The following is a 19,131-nucleotide window of genomic DNA, read 5'->3' as shown; positions in this document are numbered from 1 at the left end:
ACCTGACTGAGTAAAAAGAAATCAGAATAAACTCTTGGAACTAGAGTCGTGTCAATGCTCTAAAGACAGCACGGTCACTGCATGTAGTCATCTCACCCACGCGTGAGGGAGGGAGGAAATTTGGGGGAGAGAACCACCAGGTCCAGCATGGGCACCAAGCAGACCAGGTTCTGTCTGGAGTCAAACTGGGGGTCAGGAGGTTGGAAAACATGGCTGTGACATGAAACCTGCTTGAGAGGGTCAGCCAGTACAGCTGCGTGTAATGAGAGGCAGAGTAAGGACAAAGAGCCTTCAGATACACAGCCAGCTCCAGGAAAGCCACTCCCCTCCATGTGATAGGGGCAAGACCCCTCTAAGATCACGATACATGGCCCATCAGAGAGAGAGGAGGAGGATCTGGACGCAGTGGTGTTTCTTTGAGGAAAGCAAAGGACCTTACAGGAATGAATGATTCCTACAGTCCAGATTACCTATTTGTATAAACCCATCAGCTCCATGAGAGCAGGAACTGAGTTCTTCATTTCTACCCCCAGAGCCCAGTATACAGCCTGGCACATAGTAGGCACTCAGCAAAAGTGTTGAATTAATTAGCATAATCAAGAAAGTAGACCTTATGAATATATATATATATATATATATATCTCAAAGTTTATACTACTCTGATAGGAGTGAATATTCTTTCTTCTCAGGCACACACAGAACCTCACAAAAATCAAACATATATTAGGTCACAAAGAAAACATCAGTGAGTTCCTTAAAGTAGAAATAGTGTTAACAACACTCTCTGACCACAGGGCAATAAAATTAGAAGTTAGAAAAATTTCTAGTTTAAAAAATGTTTGAAAAGACCTTCCCATCCGAAACCTTCTTATTAGTTATCTGTTGCTACCTAAAAACTATTATTACTGACACAAAACTTGGCAGTTCAAAACAACAAACATTTATTGTCTCACAACACAGGTTTCCTAGTTCTGTCTGCAGAGAGGGCCTAGAAGGAATGACACCCCAGCATCTATAAGCATACCGAAAAACCAGATATTGGCTTCTAAATATCATTTTCCATTAACTGGAACCATAGCTCCTTTTTTTAAGCTATCAATTTTTCTAAGATGTGCAACATGATGATCTAAGATATGGATACATAGTTAAATGAAGACCACTATCAAGTTAATTAACACATACATCACCTCACATAGTTACCATTGCATGTGTGTGGGGGGGGTAAGCACACTTAAGATTTACTCTCTTAGAAAATTTCAAGTATACAATACATTATTATTAACTATAATCACCATGCTATATATTAGGTCCCCAGAACTTATTCATCTTATAACTGAAAGTTTTACCCTTTGACCAACATCTCCCCATCTCCCCCACACCCCCGTCTCTAGCAACCACTGTTCTACTCTCTGGTTCTACGAGGTCAACTTTTTTAGATTCCACATGTAAGTGAGATCATATGGTATTTGTTTTCTGTGCCTGGCTTATTTCACTTAGCATAAGGAAACCATGGCTCTTTGAAGAATGGTTGATTCCAGAGCTGGACAGGGAAAGTACAAGATGATCCTGGGATCATCGGAAAGTAAGGAAATGCTAAATAAAACTGATGGAGCGTGTATAGGATATAAGCGCTAACTTAACAAGGCTCACAATGGTCAAATCTAAGATAGCTTGAACAGGATAAATAATGATCATCATGGATTATAATCTATAGAATAAAACAAGTGTCCATGAGCCAAAACTAGTATGAATAAAATGAATGAATGAATAAAGGAAAGCCCTTTCTTACACTGGAGTTCCAACTAATAAAAATAGATGGATTGGACTTCCCTGGTGGCGCAGTGGTTAAGAATCCACCTGTCAATGCAGGGGACACGGGTTCAAGCCCTGGTCCAGGAAGATCCCACATGCCGCGGAGCAACTAAGCCCATGTGCCACAACTACTGAGCCTGCACTCCAGAGCCCGCGAACCACAACTACTGAAGCCCTAGTGCCTAGAGCCCGTGCTCTGCAACAAGAGAAGCCACCGCCATGAGAAGCCCTCGCACCACAACAGAAAGTAGCCCCCCCTCGCCGCAACCCGAGAAAGCCTGCGCACAGCAATGAAGACCCAACGCAGCCAAATAATTAATTAATTAAAAAATAGAAGGATTGATGGAAATAGAAAATCACCATTTGGCAAACACCATAGTAGTAATGTTTCTGTCAAGAATCATTAATGGGTGCTAAAATCAGTGGGCAAAATGTAAAACGATAGCTAGTGGGAAGCAGCCGCATAGCACAAGGAGATCAGCTCGGTGCTTTGTGACCACCTAGAGGGGTGGGATAGGGAGGGTGGGAGGGAGGGAGACGCAAGAGGGAAGAGATATGGGGATATATGTATATGTATAACTGATTCACTTTGTTATAAAGCAGAAACTAACACATCACTGTAAAGCAATTATACTCCAATAAAGATGTTAAAAAATAAATAAATAAAATAAAATCAGTGGGCCAAAAATATGACAAGAAATAGGATATTTACAGTCTCAAAGTATCCTCCCAAAGGATATTTATTAAGCAACAAGTGGAAACTGATAACTTTAACATCAGAGAAGCCTGGTAGACACCACCTGAACCCAAAGGATCAAAGGTAACATCAGCAGTGATGGAACATCTCAACATCATGTGCCTCCTGGTAGGAAGCACTGAGAAGGATGCAGTATCACTTCTGTGGTATTCTTGCCAAAAATATATAACCTGAATTAATCATAAAGAACATCAGATAAATCCAAATCGAGGGACATTCTACAATACAGCTCACCAGACAAAGAAAGACTAATTAAAGGAGACTAAGGAGATGTGACAACTAAATGCAACAGGTGATCCTGGGTTGGATTCTGGGCCACACCAAAGACATTCTGCAACAATTGGGAAAATTCAAATAAGGTCTATGATTTGAATAATAACACTCTATCAATATTAATTACCTGATTTTTATCATTGTACTGTGTGTATGATGTTAACACTTGGGAAATCTGGATTAAAGGTTCATGGAAATATTTTGTACTACTCTTGCAGTATTTTTCTAAGTCTGAAATTGTTCCAAAATGAAAAGCTTTTAAAATTTTAAAAAGAAACTTCCCCCCAAAAGATCAGAAACGTCTATTATTCAAACTTGTTTGCTGTTCAGGGTTGCAATCTAATAACATCCCTCTATCCCTCCCAAACCTTTAATACAATGACACCTAATTCCTGTGCTGGTGGTCCTTTGGGGAAGGGAAGTCACCTGTGAGCAGGTGCTGAGCAGGGCTGATGGAGGCAAACGGCCAACTGTATAGAGGAGAAACCAATTCAACTATCGTTGCACCCCTACTATTAGTCACTCCCTAAAAAATGGAAAGGGAGGTAGGAAATTGGCAGGATACGGGTCATAAGAGAAGAGGGAGAAGTCATGTGTGCCAAGATGGAGGAGAAGAAGGAGTTACTGCAGGGGGCAGGGATGCTGAGCGGGGAGAAAGGCAAATCAGGAAGACTTGAAGAATAAGATACTGACAGGTGGAAGGAAATAGTAAGGCAGTCACGTCAGGCTCAGGAGAGAGAAAACACACACATACAAACTGAAAAATAGCCTGTGCGTGCGTGCGTGCGTGCGTGTGCGTGTGTGTGTGTGTGTGTCTCCCTCTCCAGCCCCACCTCTCCCTGTCTCTTCTACCCAGGTGTTCTTCCATCTCTCAAGACCACGAAAAATTCCAGGAGACTGTAGTACAGAGGAGTCTGAGCTTGAGAATTGCCTTCAGAGCAGATCAGGAACAGCTCACTGCCCTTCTCCATATAATCCACTCGAAAGGTGGCAGCCAGGAGATAACCCCCAAACCAACAAACGTCCACCTCAGAGCTGATGCCCCAAGGACGACGGAAGCCTGTCCTTCCCCAGCTTCTAAGCAGCTCAGACCCAGGGCTCAAGTGTGACGGCTCCTTCGTAAGTGCAGGTCCCATCCTGGGGCACTAGAAGGGGGAGGGATGGGGGAGAATGAAGAAAAGTCACCTGTAGGACCGAACGAAAGTCCCAGGACCTGACTCCTCACCCTGTCAGATATCACCGAAACCCCCAGTCTTCAACATCTCCCAAATGACTAAGAAACGAGGGCTGAAGCCATGACCTCCTTTAGGCCTTCCAGTAAGAAAGGCCATGAAACAGAGATGGGGACAAGACAAAGGCACAGACAGAGACAGACAGAACGAGGAGAGACAGACAAAGGAGACAGGGAGAGCAAAGGTGGTGTGGATAGAGACAGAGGAGGTGGCAGCAGGGGGAAGGGACAAATAAAGCATTAGAGCCTCTGAGATGTGGGGACAAAGACAGGGTCATGATAGGGACAGAGATGGGGGGAGAGGGGAGGACAAGAATGGAGCAGGGAGAAGTGGCAAGACGAGACCCAGCAATAGTGACAGGGTCAGAAACAGGGAGAAGTCAAAGTAGATGAAGGTCGAAGACCATGAGAATGAAATACAGTGATGGGAGGGGACAGGAATACTCTGAAAGAAGGGGGAGTTTGGACCAGATTATCCACTCTTTTCTATCCAGCCTTTGAGTCCTTGTTTCTCTGACTCCAAAGGAGGAGAAAGAAGACAGAAGAAAAGGGTAGAGAGACAGATGAGGGGAAGAGAGAAGAGGGAAGGGGAAGTCTGAGAAATTAAGGAGCTGTGGGGATAAATGAGGCGGTGAGAAGAGAGACGATGTCAGCACATTAACCTGGAGGAAGGAGAAGGGAGAGAGTGCCGGGGAGAGGTGGGGAAAGTCAGTGTATTTGTCTTGGGGTCCCTGGGACTCCCTGATCTGTAATAAACCTGTCTCAGCAGCGCCAAAGGACGAGCTCTGCCTTCAAGGAGTTTGGGGCTCAGGCTCCCATGTAGTAGGAGTGCTGATGGAGTGTGTGGGCCACCCCCCCAGCTGGATCTGGGGATCTGACACCTACGGAGGGTGGCTGTGAGCATAGGCACCTCGCCTGCTCTCCCAGGGGAGGTGGTCCATGGTGGCTGGCTTCATTTCTTGACTTCCTTCTGCAACCGACTTCCTGATTCTGTCTAGCACTTATTATTTTTAAATGAAAATGTATTAAAATTACTTTTATGTTGAGAATTATCCGAGAATTTCACAGCCCCTCTGGAGAACATCAGTGGTATCCTAGGGGAGCTGCAAACGGAACTGGGAACCCTTCTGAGGCAGACATATGCCATCTGCCAGCTTCAGAGCTGCCGCCAACAGGCAGTGACAGAGGCCCCTGGAGGGGCAGGCGTGGGAAGGGACCCTGAGTGATGACAAGCTTTCACCCAGAGGTGAAAACCAGTACGTGCCTGGCCTGACAGAGGGGCCAGGTCAGGGTTCAGCCTGTGACTATAGCAGCTTTGTCTGTGGCCAATGCCATTTGTCAGGCAGAGTCCACTCTCTAAGGCCAAGTCGTGAAGGCACAAAGATTCCTACAGGAGTCCTGTGGCTCAGACTACATCACCTCCCCATTATCCCACATAGCTGAGGTCCCGTCAAAGCTGATACCCAAGCCTACACGCCATCAGGCTTACGTCGCCAGCCCCGGGCCTCCCAGAGAGCTCCTCTCCCCAGCCCCTGCATCTCCTTCTGCCACCAATCTCCCAGAAATTCTGTAGTTTTATCAAAATCAGCCCTGCCCAATGGCAGGCACTCTCACCCCCAGAAGTTCCAAGAAGGGGCACTCTTTATCTCTGGCTGCCCAGTGTGCCATGCCACGGTGGCTCTGGCTAAAAACAAACAGGGTCAAGGACAGATCTGCTCACTCTGTGAGACCGCTTCCTTCGATCCGTCAGATCTGCTCCAAGACGGGCCAGCAATAGTGCACACGTGCCCACCACTGAGTCTATACCAGGCTCCGACACCTCAGTCCATCCTCGGGACAGCCCTGGAGGCAGATTTTAGTCTATTGTCTCCCTTTTACGGATTAGGGAGCAGAAGCTCAAGAAGATGCATCAACTGTCCACGTGACAAAATAAGGGGGTCCACCACTCGCCCTGGAGGCGGGAGGGGTGCAAGCTGGCTCTGACTGCCAAGCATCAAGTGGGGGTGTTTAATCAGATGGACTCTGAGGTCTCACTCAGCCCCAGCTTCTGTGAATCTATGGCTGAAAGTATCACAGGCAAAGGGAAAGAAGGACAGAGAGCAGATCACAAGCTCTCCTCACAAAGAGAAGCGTCTTTGTGCAGAAACACACCTCCGTGGGTGCTGGGTTTTGAAAACAAGACCCTCTGTGCATAGCCTGGAAGGTCAGGACCTGGATAAAGATGCGGCTGACCAGCTCTGTGTTAACTATGGGGAGAATGGGGGGCTGGGGGATGGAGCCAGAGAGAAGAAGGAAGGCAGGCAGTAGAGCCTGGAGCCCAAAGAGACAAGAATACCAGAAAAATTACTTAGTAACCAGGAACGGCCCAGGGGCTTCTGTGCCCAAGGATTCCTAATATCCATGATACATCCTTTACTGTGCCGGTCTGAGAAAGAAACTTCCCCAATGTCCCAGCACTTTCCTAAGTTGTGCTTCACACACACCTTGACGCTCGGGGCAGTGAAGAAGATGGGGAAGTGCCCGGTGAGGTGATGTGATCCCCAGAGGGGCGACTCAGTGGAGAAAAGGCACAGAATGTTCAGGAGTGCCAGAGGGTGATCAAGAACTCAGCAGAGGCTAGGGCTTAGCACATCCTTGAGGTGTTAAGAGAGATGCTGGGTTTCCTCCTGCACATGGGATGCACTTCTGGTCTCAAGATGGTAGCCCAGGCTGCGGACAACCCCACACCCCCAAATCCATAGAAATTCTGTAGATGCTATAAAAACAGACATGCCGTGAGAGTGAGGAGTCTATGGGAACTCTGTGCTTTCTGCCCAATTTTGCTGCGAACCTAAAACTGCTCTAAAAAATAAATTCCAATGAAAAGGTTAAAAAGAAGAATAAATACAAAATAAAAATAAGTATGTACACACACAGCCTCGCTTGAAAACTGGGGAGGGACTTGTTAGAGACCTGGAAACTGAGAAGACTTTGTACGAGAAGGAAAGATGCAGAAGGGATCTTCATTTCCAAGTCGAAGAGGGAACCACAGGCTGCTGGTATACAGGACCACGCAGGAGAAATTGTAACACAAGAGGAAGACGGGGATGTGGACCGCCTCTAGTCAGTGCAGTGAACGTGAGGACTTGGGGGGCAGAGAGCAGTGGCCAGGGAAGCTGGCCGTACCTTGGAAGAATGGGGACCAGTCACCTGCAGAAAACCAGCCACTGAGGTACCCTGCCCCCTGGCATAACCCATCCCACCATCCTCAGTGTTCACTAAAAAGAGCCAGCTCCCTACGCAACCCCACACGGGCTGCACGACAGTCGAAGAGGCAATCTCAGCTGTGGAGATGGGTGCATAGTCGAGAGTCACCGTACTCGAGAAGGGACGTGAACCAATTTGACTTCACCCTTGAAAGTCAAAAGAACCTTGGGCAGACTGAGGATTCAGGAATTTCTAAGAAGCAGCTATGCTTCCAGAACCATCCTTCACTGCCCTTGGCAGAAGCTGACCCTAGGCTGGAAGTCCTTAAGACTGACGAGACAGGTGGTCTGGGTGATACAGGGAGGATGGGTGGGAAAGTGGGAGAAAGTGATGAAATCAGCACTAGACTATGGGGGCCCAGGGGTCTAGGCTTCGTTCTCTGGCCACGTCACACCCACATGTCCTGGAATCTCTCCTCAGCTCAGGCAGAGCTCCCGAAATGAATCCTTTTCGCTTGCAGCAAATTCTTGACATAATGTTAGCATCTTCAGGGGGCATCAAAGGCGAAATGAAACCCTGGAGGTGAGTGGACCACAGCAGGGGAGAGAATGGATCACTTTCTAGATAGCAGTTTCTATTCATGGCAAGCCGAGGTCTGTATTGCAAATGGGGTTTGTGCTTGAGGAGAGAGCAGGCGATGTGGTTAAAGTGACGTTCGGCTACTGACTAAGGATTACAACCAACCACGAGCCACTCTTGGAGCGACACATTAGATTCACACCCTGAGGCCGGCTTCACCGGCCAGCAAGCTCGTTAGCACTCTTCTACCTCAGCAGCTTCCAACTCAAGAACCATGGCATACTGCAAAGGACTCCTGAATCCGTATGTACTCGAAGCATTGTGTGCAACCTCGATAAATTGTACGCTTCTGTATCAATGCACAATTGAGTTTCTAGTCGGTACCGATGCTTCAGAGTTGCTGAATTCAAGGCAGCTTTTTTTAACATTGTTTGTTCAATCAACAAGATGAACCTATTTGTCGGGCAGGAATAGAGATGTAGACGTAGAGAGCAGACATGTGGACATGGCGGGGAAAGGGGAGGGTGGGACGAATTGGGAGATTAGGTTTGACATAAATATATTACCATGTGTAAAATAGATAGCTAGTGGGAACCTGCTATATAGCACAGGGAGCTCAGCTCGGTGCTATGTGATGGCCTAGTTTGGGGGGGAAGGGGGGACGGAGGTCTAAGAGGGAGGGGATGTCGGTATGCATTCAGCGGATTCACTTCACTGTACAGCAGAAACTAACATACCATTATAAAGCAATTATACTCCAATAAAGATGTAAAAAAAAAACCACAACATTATAAAGCAATTTTACTGCAATTAAAAAAATAAATAAAAATTTAAAAAAAGAATGACTACAAATATTGCTGCTAACATGTGAGCCCATAACATTTTTTAACAAAACAAAGGAATCCCCGTATTTCAAAAGGTGGCGTCCAGTGCTCTATCCAGAGAGGTCCCCCTATGCCAAAGAGCAATTTGTTTTGGAAGAAACAAGAGGAATTAGATATAGACTGGGGCATTAGATATGGTTGGCTATGAACAGACATGAGAGGTATGGTGGGTATAATGAGAGGGGAGAACAGGAGAGGCATAAGTTAGACACTGCACAGGGGTATATGATGGTTGGGCCTGGTGAACGGGTGGATAGGAACAGCTCTGGGTCAGCGTGAGCGTGAGTGGGTGTGAATGGGTGTGGGTGAGTGTGAGTGTATACAAATGAGTATGAATGGGCTTGAGTGGGCAGAGACAATGATGCTCCCCCAGCAGTCCATTCTCTCCCCGCACCTCCCAGCCACTTCTTGCAGTTAGGCAGGACCCACGTGACTATTCAATAGGCTGTGGGCAGACATGACTTGTGCCTCTTCTTGGCTAAAGCACAGAAGAGCCCATTTGTGGCCCTCTAGGCGACTCTTCTTGTGCTGCAGTGACCGCAACATTCCAGATGGCAGAACTTCATCACTTTGTGTCCCTGTGTGACCATGTGAATTCAACCCTGACCCCTGCTAACCAAGGCAGCATGAGTGAGGAATAAACTGTAGTTGCATTAAACCACTGAGAGTTCAAAGTTCATTTTCCTGCAACATGGCCTAACCTGTCCTGGCTAATGCAGTGGTTTGGGGAGGATGGGTGTCTGAGTGGTGAGTACGTGCGGTGCTAAACTAGTATAGGGAGGACTTCATTCATTCAATCCATTTATCCAACAGATGTTTATGAGGCAGGTACTAGGGATTCATTAGTGAACAAAATGATCAAAATGCTGGTCCTATATGGAGCTTCCATTCTAGTGGGGGAGAGACAAACAATAAACAAAATTAAATAAATAGTATATTGGAAGAGGATCTGTGTTATGGAAAAAAATAAGGTATCTTAACTGTAACCCTGGCTAACAATAGCTGTATGGTTAGACCTTAACAGAAAATGGGCAGAAGGGGCCCTAAGAACCAAATCTGGGCTAAGATCATGGCCTCTCTTGGCCTGGCTGGGAGAACCTCCTTCCCTGCATGAAACCCTGAGAGAAAAGATGAAGGAGGCTTCAAGGCCATCGGTGAATTTTGCAGCTCTGGCTTCTGAGAACGAGTCCATTTCATGGATTAATGAGGGGAACATCGAGGCCAGATAGAGCTTTAGCTGAGCAGAGGAAGGGAGGTTTTCTGTCCCAGTGTGTCTGACGTGAATTTACCTTGTACCTGGGACAGAAAGGCAGACTATGAAAGTGTGCTGACTTTGAACTGTGCCGTTTTTATCTCCTTACTTTCTTCCCATTCCTGAGCTTGGATCTCATGGTCTCCAGACTTTAATCCCTGGGGAGGGGGCGGTGGCGTGACATCTGTTGTTGCTTCCCTTTTCTAAGAGCATACACTGGCATTCACGGTTTCCAGACTTTCATTTATTCTCTCCAGGATAAAGACCTCCCAATTTGGTAATTACTAGCAGCATCCCCTCCCTGCCCCCACTCACCTCCTAGAAACTTATGCAGTAAAGAAGGAGAGCCTTGCTGAACCTGGCTTAGCAGGACAGCAGGAGAAAGGGAGCAGCAGGGGGTTTCGAGAACGACATTGGAAACCACACGTAGAAGGCAGCGCCAGGCAGACTGTCTCAGACCCCTGGGAGGAAGATGCAGCCCAGACCGTCACTTGATTGTGTTGAAATTAAGTACAGTTCATTAAAACACAATATTTAGGTATAATAATTCGGTAGGAGCAGCTTTGAAGAATTGAAGATGCATTTAATTTACTGTATTGCTCTGTTGTGAATACTAAGAGCGAGACAAAAGCAATTTTTGAAGTTGAGTAAATAATGATTCATAAATTTTCAACATGGAAGTTCCTTGCTACCAGGCTTAATTCTCCATACACAGGTCTTAGCTCATGCATCCAGACGTTTGGTGACTAAGTGTATCTTAAGTTCCTCCACAATCCCCATGATTTTATATTCATCATGTGCATCAGTTTCCAGATACCAGTCACAGACCCTGATCCCTACCTTCCTTTCAAGACAGATCCCGGAAGCTCATAGATTCCATGTTATTTCCAGATAACTTTTTAAATATCAACTTCATAGTAAAACTATTGATAATTATGTCCAACACAAAGAATCTGTTAAACCTTTCAGAATAAACATTCATATTTTTCCTAGATACTAACAACTCTATAAAATAAGTACTCTACCCTCCTAGTTCAGGAAAGATGTGTTGGTCCTAGGCTCGACAGAACTAATCAACAGCTTTGTGTTGTACTAAATGAATTGCAAGTTACTGGCCACCTAAGAAATTCCAGTGTTGACATAACATGTCATAAGGGTAAATAGAATCTAAAGAAAAAGAAAAACAAGTCAGTGAACCTGTGATATAATAATTAGACTGAAAAGGGGGTGGGCTAGATAAAATTTTTAAGTTACATGGAAAGAGATCTGGGCTTAGAGTAGGGTGACCTCTGTTTAAAATTCAACTTTGTTACTTTGAGTTCGAGCTTTTAAATACCTAGTCCTTTACTTGGTACTTTCACATAAAGTTCACTGATATTTCTTTATCTTCTACTTCTTCTGCTTTCTCCCCAAAGTGCTACACGTTACAATATAATTACATAGTGGTACACTGTAATACAATTATATAATAAATTATATACAATGTAATATAAATAGACATAATTATAGTATATCATAATCTGTGTGCACCAGTAGACCGTACAAAGCTTTTGTCCATCAACTGTCCCACATGATCTCAACAACTCTTCTGTGGGTGGGTATCACCATCCAACTCTGTCTCAGAGAACATGAGTGCCCACTCAGGAATGGAACTGGAAACCAGTTCTACTGATCCTGACTCCAGATGTCAAACGCAGGCCATTGGTATCACTTGTCTGTAGCCTCAACTCCAACAAGACCCTAGTTACCTTCTTACATTCTTTTTATATCTTCTTAATTACACAAGTAATTTAAAATAATTATCAGTGAAAAATACAAATTTCAATCATTACAAGTAAAGTAAAGCAAACTTCCCTCTACCATATCCCTTAATTCCAAGCCCTTTCCCCAAAGGTACCACTGGTCTCTCTTCGGTGACTATACTTCCAGAACTGTGTATATATAGATATATATACAGATACATACATAATGAATATAGTATCAAATTATACAAATCCTTCTTTCGTGTTTTGGTGTGCGTGTGTGTGCTATTTTTACTCCCATGTGATCCTGATAGACAACCTGGACTGAGGACGACTGAACCAGGAGAGCAGGTAGAGCGCTAAGTGGAGGTGAGAGGCAGCATCCTTACCCTGTTCCTGACTTATTTTGTAGGTCTCTTGTAAATATCCTTTATCAAATGAAGGAAGTTTTCTACTATATATAGTTTGAGGAAATTATTTTTAACAGGGAATGGGGTCTTATTTTTTATTTGTGCTTCATCTATCTTCTTGGGCTGAAAGATTAATTTGATCTTAAGCTCTTTTATTTTTATAAAAGTAGTATTGGGGCTTCCCTGGTGGCGCAGTGATTGAGAGTCCGCCTGCCGATGCAGGGGACACGGGTTCGTGCCCCGGTCCGGGAAGATCCCACATGCCACGGAGCGGCTGGGCCCGTGAGCCATGGCCACTGAGCCGGCACGGGAGAGGCCACAACAGTGAGAGGCCCACGTACCGCAAAAAAAAAAAAGTACTATTTATGGTTACAAATTTTCCCCAGAATACTATTTTGTCTATAACTCACAAATTTTGCTCCACAATATTATTTTTATCAGTATATAAAGAGACTTTAATATTCCTTCTGATTTCCTCTTTAACCCAAGAGAGGTTCAAAATATGTATGTGATTTTCTAAAACTTTCACCTATGTAGGATTCTTTGGTTATCCTTTTGTTGTTAATATCTAATTCTATTGCATTTTGCAAATGGAAATGGCCTGTTTAAATCAGGCTATATGAAAATGGCCTGCTTCTGCCCTCCAGAATTTATTGAAATTTCCTTTGTGGCCCTACTTGGGTTGATTTTTAATCTAAAACATAACTACAAGTAATATAATTGAAAAGAAAACTATATTGTCTGTTAGGCACAAAACTAACAAAATCAAGGTTTTTGTTTTCTATTCAAGTTCCCTTTTTTCTTAATTTCTCAAATCTATTTGCTATGTCAACTTATGAGTACAGTATGAGGCTTTGTCCATTTTTTCTTGCATTCACATTTTAGTTTTATATACGACTGTGGCTTTGTACGTTTCTCCTTGTATTTCTACCTGGTTTTGCTTTAATGTTTCAAATCTATGTTGCTGGCATGTAACAGTTCATACGAGTGAGCATTCTTTGTGGATTATTCCTTTTTTCTATAAACAGGGCTTCAATTTACCCTTTATAGTGTTTTTTACCTAAATTCCGCTCTTCCTGATATTAATATCACTATTCCAGATTTATTTGCTAATATTTCTTTATATTTTTCTTTATTTTCAACATTCCTTTGTCATTGGGTTAAGAATTTCTCATGTAAACAGCATATATCTGGATTTTAGGTTTTTTACTCATTCTGTGAGTCTCTGTCTTTTAATAAGTCGACTTAACACATTGTTATGGTTACGTAGACTTACTCCGGTCAAATGATTTTGTGCTTTCCACACTTTCTCGTTGTTCTTATTTTTCCCTTTCTGGCTTTGGTTGAATTGATGAAATCTGCTTTGTTTTATCTTTCTTCTAGGTTTGGAATTTACACATTTTATGTATTCTCTCACTGGTGTTCTTAGCTTTTAATCACACATACTTAACTTACATTTTTTTAATAATAACAATAGTAAAGGGAGTGAGAGGAAATTTGGGGAGGTGATGGATATGTGTATGGCCTTGACACTAGTGATGGTTTCATGGGGGTATACTTATCCCCAAACTCATAAGTTGTATATTTAAATATGTGCAAATATGGCAGCTTTTTACAGGTAAATCATACCTCAATAAAGTGGTTCTTAAAAAACTTACTTTTTTCTAATACTATTCATTAGCATTATGTAAAAGAAGAAAACATAGGGGAAACTATCCTTGACATTAGTCTTGGCAATGATTTCTTGGGTAAGACACCAAAAGCCCAGGCAACAAAGGCTAAAATAAACAAGCTAAAAGCTAAAATAAACAAACTTAAGTGCTTCTGCACAGCAAAGGAAACAATAAATTGAAAAGGCAACCTACGGAGTGGGAGATAATATTTCTAAATTACATATCCAATAAGAGGTTAATATCCAAAATAAATAAAGAACTCATACAACTCAGTAACAAAAAAAGCAAATAATCCAATTTTAAAATGGGCAAAGGACCGCAATAGACACTTTTTCCAAAGAAGAACATACAAATGGCCAATAAGAATATGAAAATGTGCTCAAAATCACTAATTGTCAGAGAATGCAAATCAAAACCATGCGATATCGCCTCACACCTGTTAGAATGGCTATTATCAAAAAGACAAGAGATAAAAAGTGTTGGTGAGGATGTGCAGAAAGGGAACCCTTGTGCACAGTCAGTGGAAACATAAATTGGTGTAGCCACTACGGGAAAACACTATGTCAGTTCTTCAAAAAATTTTAAATAGAACTACCATCTGATCTAGCAATCCCATTTCTGGGCCTATACCCAAAGAAAATGAAAACAGTATCTCAAAGCAATATCCGCACACCATGTTCAATGCAGCATTATTCACACTACACATACATACACACACACACACACACACAGAGTAGAATATTATTCAGCCATTAAGAAAAAAAAAACAGGAAATCCTGCTTTCTGTGACAACATAAATGGAACTTAAGGGCATTATGCTAAGTGAAATAAGACAGAGAAAGACAAACACTGTATGGTATCACTTATATGTGGAACTTTTAAAAAAAGCCAATTTCATAGAAAGTGAGAGTAGAATAGTGGTTGTAGGGACTGGATGGAGGGGAAAATGGGAAGGTGTTGATCAAAGGGTACAAACTTCCAGTTATTAGAATAAGTTCAGAGTAGCTAATTTACAGCATGGTGCCTAGAGTTAATAATATGGTATTATATACTTGAAAATTGCTGAGAGTAAATCTTAAGCATCCTCAACACACACAAAGCGTTAACTGTGTCGGAAGTTAGCTTGGGGGGGGATGCCCCACGTTCATTGTCCACCATCTTGAATTGGTGATCTAGTGATGCCCCACGTTCATTGTCCACCGTCTTGAATTGGTGATCTAGTTACTTTTTAAAGTTTCTTATTCTCAAATTGCCAGTGCGTATCAACAGAGGCTGTTATTTGGGGGAGGATCATGAAACAACGAACAGATAGTGCTGTGACGTGCATGCATTTGTCTCTGTTAAGCAAACAGGAACGTTCTGGCAGCCAAATATTTTGACAAACGTTTGCAATTTCCTTCTTGTAATCTCCCTAAGGAATAGTTTTTCTTAAGCCCAGAGAGTCTGTGGATAGTGGTTGGTCTAAATATACGAATATTATGGTCGTATTTTCCTGATTCTTTGCATGCCTGATAACTTTTTTTTTTTTTTTTTTTCAGTACGCGGGCCTCTCACTGTTGTGGCCTCTCCCGTGGCGGAGCACAGGCTCCGGACGCGCAGGCTCAGCGGCCATGGCTCACGAGCCCAGCCGCTCCACGGCATGTGGGATCTTCCCGGACCGGGGCACGAACCCGTGTCCCCTGCATCGGCAGGCGGACTCTCAACCACTGTGCCACCAGGGAAGCCCTGACTGATAACTTTTTATTGGATACCAGTTCACCATTCCCTCCTGCTGAGGCTGGAGCCTTCTTAATGCTCCGCTCAACACACCTTGTGAATCACAGGGTTTCTAATCTGGCAGGTGGGAATAGGCATTATCAGCCCTGTGCGAGCACTGAGCATTGTTACTTCGAATCCATTGGATGGTTCTTTCCCTGGTCTCAGGTAGTTTCCTCAAATGCAGGCCCTGGTCAGTTCTCAATTGAACACTTGAGTGGGACCCTCTGGAGATCTCCAGAGCTCTCTGTCTGTGCAGCTCTCTCCTCTCCACATCTCCTGGACTCTCAGTACCAGTTCCTCAACTCAGGAAATCTGTTGGGCTCTGCCTTGGTTCCCCTCCCTGTGCTGAAGCCTGGAAACCCAATCAATATGGATGGAATTAAAAGTGGGGAAAGGGAGAAATTGGAACAATCAAGACTTACCTGGGGGAAGATGGCAGAAGAGTAAGATGCGGAGATCACCTTCCTCCCCACAGATACACCAGAAATACATCTACACGTGGAACAACTCCTACAGAACACCTACTGAACGCTGGCAGAAGACCTCAGACCTCCCAAAAGGCAAGAAAGTCCCCACGTACCTGGGTAGGGCAAAAGAAAAAAGAATAAACAGAGACAAAAGGATAGGGACGGGACCTGCACCAGTGGGAGGGAGCCGTGAAGGAGGAAAGGTCTCCACACACTAGGAAGCCCCTTCGCGGGCGGCGGAGGGGGAAAGCTTCGGAGCCACGGAGGAGAGCACAGCCACAGGGGTGCGGGGGGCAAAGCGGAGAGATTCCTGCACAGAGGATCAGGGTCGACCGGCACTCACCAGCCGAGAGGCTTGTCTGCTCACCCGCCGGGGCGGGCGGGGCTGGGAGCTGAGGCTCGGGCTTCAGTCGGAGCGCAGGGAGAGGACTGGGGTTGGCGGCGTGAACACAGCCTGAAGGGGGCTAGTGCGCCACGGCTGGCCGGGAGGGAGTCCGAGGAAAAGTCTGGACCTGCCGAAGAGGCAAGAGACTTTTTCTTCCCTCTTTGTTTCCTGGTGCGCGAGGAGAGGGGATTAAGAGCGCTGCTTAAAGGAACTCCAGAGACGGGCGCGAGCCGCGGCTAAAAGCGCGGACCCCAGAGACGGGCATGAGACGCTAAGGCTGCTGCTGCCGCCACCAAGAAGCCTGTGTGCGAGCACAGGTCACTCTCCACACCCCCGCTTCCGGGGAGCCTGTGCGGCCCGCCACTGCCAGGTTCCCAGGACCCAGGGACAACTTCCCCGGGAGAATGCACGGCGCGCCTCACGCTGGCGGAACGTCACGCCGGCCTCTGCCGCCGCAGGCCCGCCCCACACTCCATGCCCCTCCCTCCCCGCGCCCCCCCCCCACCCCCCGCCCGCCGCCGGCCTGAGTGAGCCAGAGCCCCCGAATCAGCGGCTCCTTTAACCCCGTCCTGTCTGAGCGAAGAACAGACACCCTCCGGTGACCTACACGCAAAGACGGGGCCAAATCCAAAGCTGAGCCCCTTGGAGCTGTGAGAACAAAGAAGAGAAAGGGAAATCTCTCCCAGCAGCCTCAGGAGCAGCGGATTAAATCTCCACAATCAACTAGATGTACCCTGCATCTGTGGAATACATGAATAGACAACGAATCATCCCAAATTAAGGAGGTGGACTTTGAGAGCAAGATTTATGATTTTTTCCCCTTTTCCTTTTTTTGTGAGTGTGTATGTGTATGCTTCTGTGTGAGATTTTGTCTGTATAGCTTTGCTTCCACCATTTGTCCTAGGGCTCTATCCGTACGTTTTTTTTTTCTCTTAATAATTATTTTTTTATTTTAATAACTTTATTATATTTTATCTTTATTTTATTTTACTTTATCTTCTTTCTTTTTTTCCTTCCTTCCCTCCTCCCTCCCTCCCTCCCTCCTTCCCTCCCTCCTTTCTTTCTTTCTTTCTTTATACTTCTACTAATTCTTTCTTTCTACTTTTTCTCCCTTTTATTCTGAGCCGTGTGGATGAAAGGCTCTTCGTGCTGCAGCCAGGAGTCAGTGCTGTGCCTCTGAGGTGGGAGAGCCAACTTCAGGACACTAGTCCACAAGAGACCTCCCAGCTCCACATAATATCAAATGGCGAAAATCTCCCAGAGATCTCCATCTCAACACCAGCACCCAGCTTCACTCAACGACCAGCAAGCTACAGTACTGAACATCCTATGCCAAACAACTAGCAAGACAGGAACACAACCCCACCCATTAGCAGAGAGGCTGCCTAAAATCATAATAAGTCCACAGACACCCCAAAACACACCATCAGACGTGGTCCTGCCCACCAGAAAGACAAGATTCAGCCTCATCCACCAGAACACAGGCACTAGTCCCCTCCACCAGGAAGCCTACACAACCCACTGAACCAACCTTAGCCACTGGGGACAGACACCAAAAACAATGGGAACTACGAACCTGCAGCCTGCAAAAAGGAGACCCCAAACACAGTAAGATAAGCAAAATGAGAAGACAGAAAAACACACAGCAGATGAAGGAGCAAGATAAAAACCCACCAGACCTAACAAATGAAGAGGAAATAGGCAGTCTACCTGAAAAAGAATTCAGAATAATGATAGTAAAGATGATCCAAAATCTTGGAAATAGAATAGACAAAATGCAAGAAACATTTAACAAGGACCTAGAAGAACTAAAGATGAAACAATGATGAACAACACAATAAATGAAATGAAAAATACTCTAGATGGGATCAATAGCAGAATAACTGAGGCAGAAGAACGGATAAGTGACCTGGAAGATAAAATAGTGGAAATAAATACTGCAGAGTAAAATAAAGAATGAAAAGAACTGAGGACAGTCTCAGAAACCTCTGGGACAAATTAAACGCACCAACATTCGAATTATAGGGGTTCCAGAAGAAGAGAAAAAGAAAGGGACTGAGAAAATATTTGAAGAGATTATAGTTGAAAACTTCCCTAACATGGGAAAGGAAATAGTTAATCAAGTCCAGGAAGCGCAGAGAGTCCCATACAGGATAAATCCAAGGAGAAATATGACAAGACACATATTAATCAAACTGTCAAAAATTAAATACAAAGAAAACATATTAAAAGCAGCAAGGGAAAAACAACAAATAATACACAAGGGAATCCCCATAAGGTTAACAGCTGATCTTTCAGCAGAAACTCTGCAAGCCAGAAGGGACTGGCAGGACATATTTAAAGTGATGAAGGAGAAAAACCTGCAACCAAGATTACTCTACCCAGCAAGGATCTCATTCAGATTTTTTTTTCTCATTCAGATTTGATGGAGAAATTAAAACCTTTACAGACAAGCAAAAGCTGAGAGAGTTCAGCACTACCAAACCAGCTCTACAACAACTGCTAAAGGAACTTCTCTAGGCAAGAAACACAAGAGAAGGAAAAGACCTAAAATAACGAACCCAAAACAATTAAGAAAATGGGAATAGGAACATACATATCAATAATTACCTTAAATGTAAATGGACTAAATGCTCCCACCAAAAGACACAGATTGGCTGAATGGATACAAAAACAAGACCCATATATTTGCTGTCTACAAGAGACCCACTTCAGACCTAGA

At 44.5% G+C, this 19,131-nt stretch overlaps 1 long non-coding RNA gene across 1 annotated transcript in view; it reads right to left on the bottom strand.

Moving 5' to 3' along the window:
* The window catches only part of LOC137212736 (uncharacterized), a 94,142-nt gene extending 77,965 nt beyond the window's left edge, over positions 1-16,177 (bottom strand). The window contains exon 1 of the long non-coding RNA XR_010937603.1: positions 15,980-16,177. This is a non-coding gene — a long non-coding RNA (uncharacterized lncRNA). The remainder of the gene's footprint in view (positions 1-15,979) is intronic.
* Positions 16,178-19,131: the final 2,954 nt, after the last annotated feature.

Source organism: Pseudorca crassidens, chromosome 19, assembly GCF_039906515.1.
Source record: "Pseudorca crassidens isolate mPseCra1 chromosome 19, mPseCra1.hap1, whole genome shotgun sequence".
NCBI lineage: Eukaryota > Metazoa > Chordata > Mammalia > Artiodactyla > Delphinidae > Pseudorca > Pseudorca crassidens.
The sequence above is the reverse complement of the archived record's forward strand: the minus strand, read 5'-3'. Positions and strand labels throughout refer to the sequence as shown.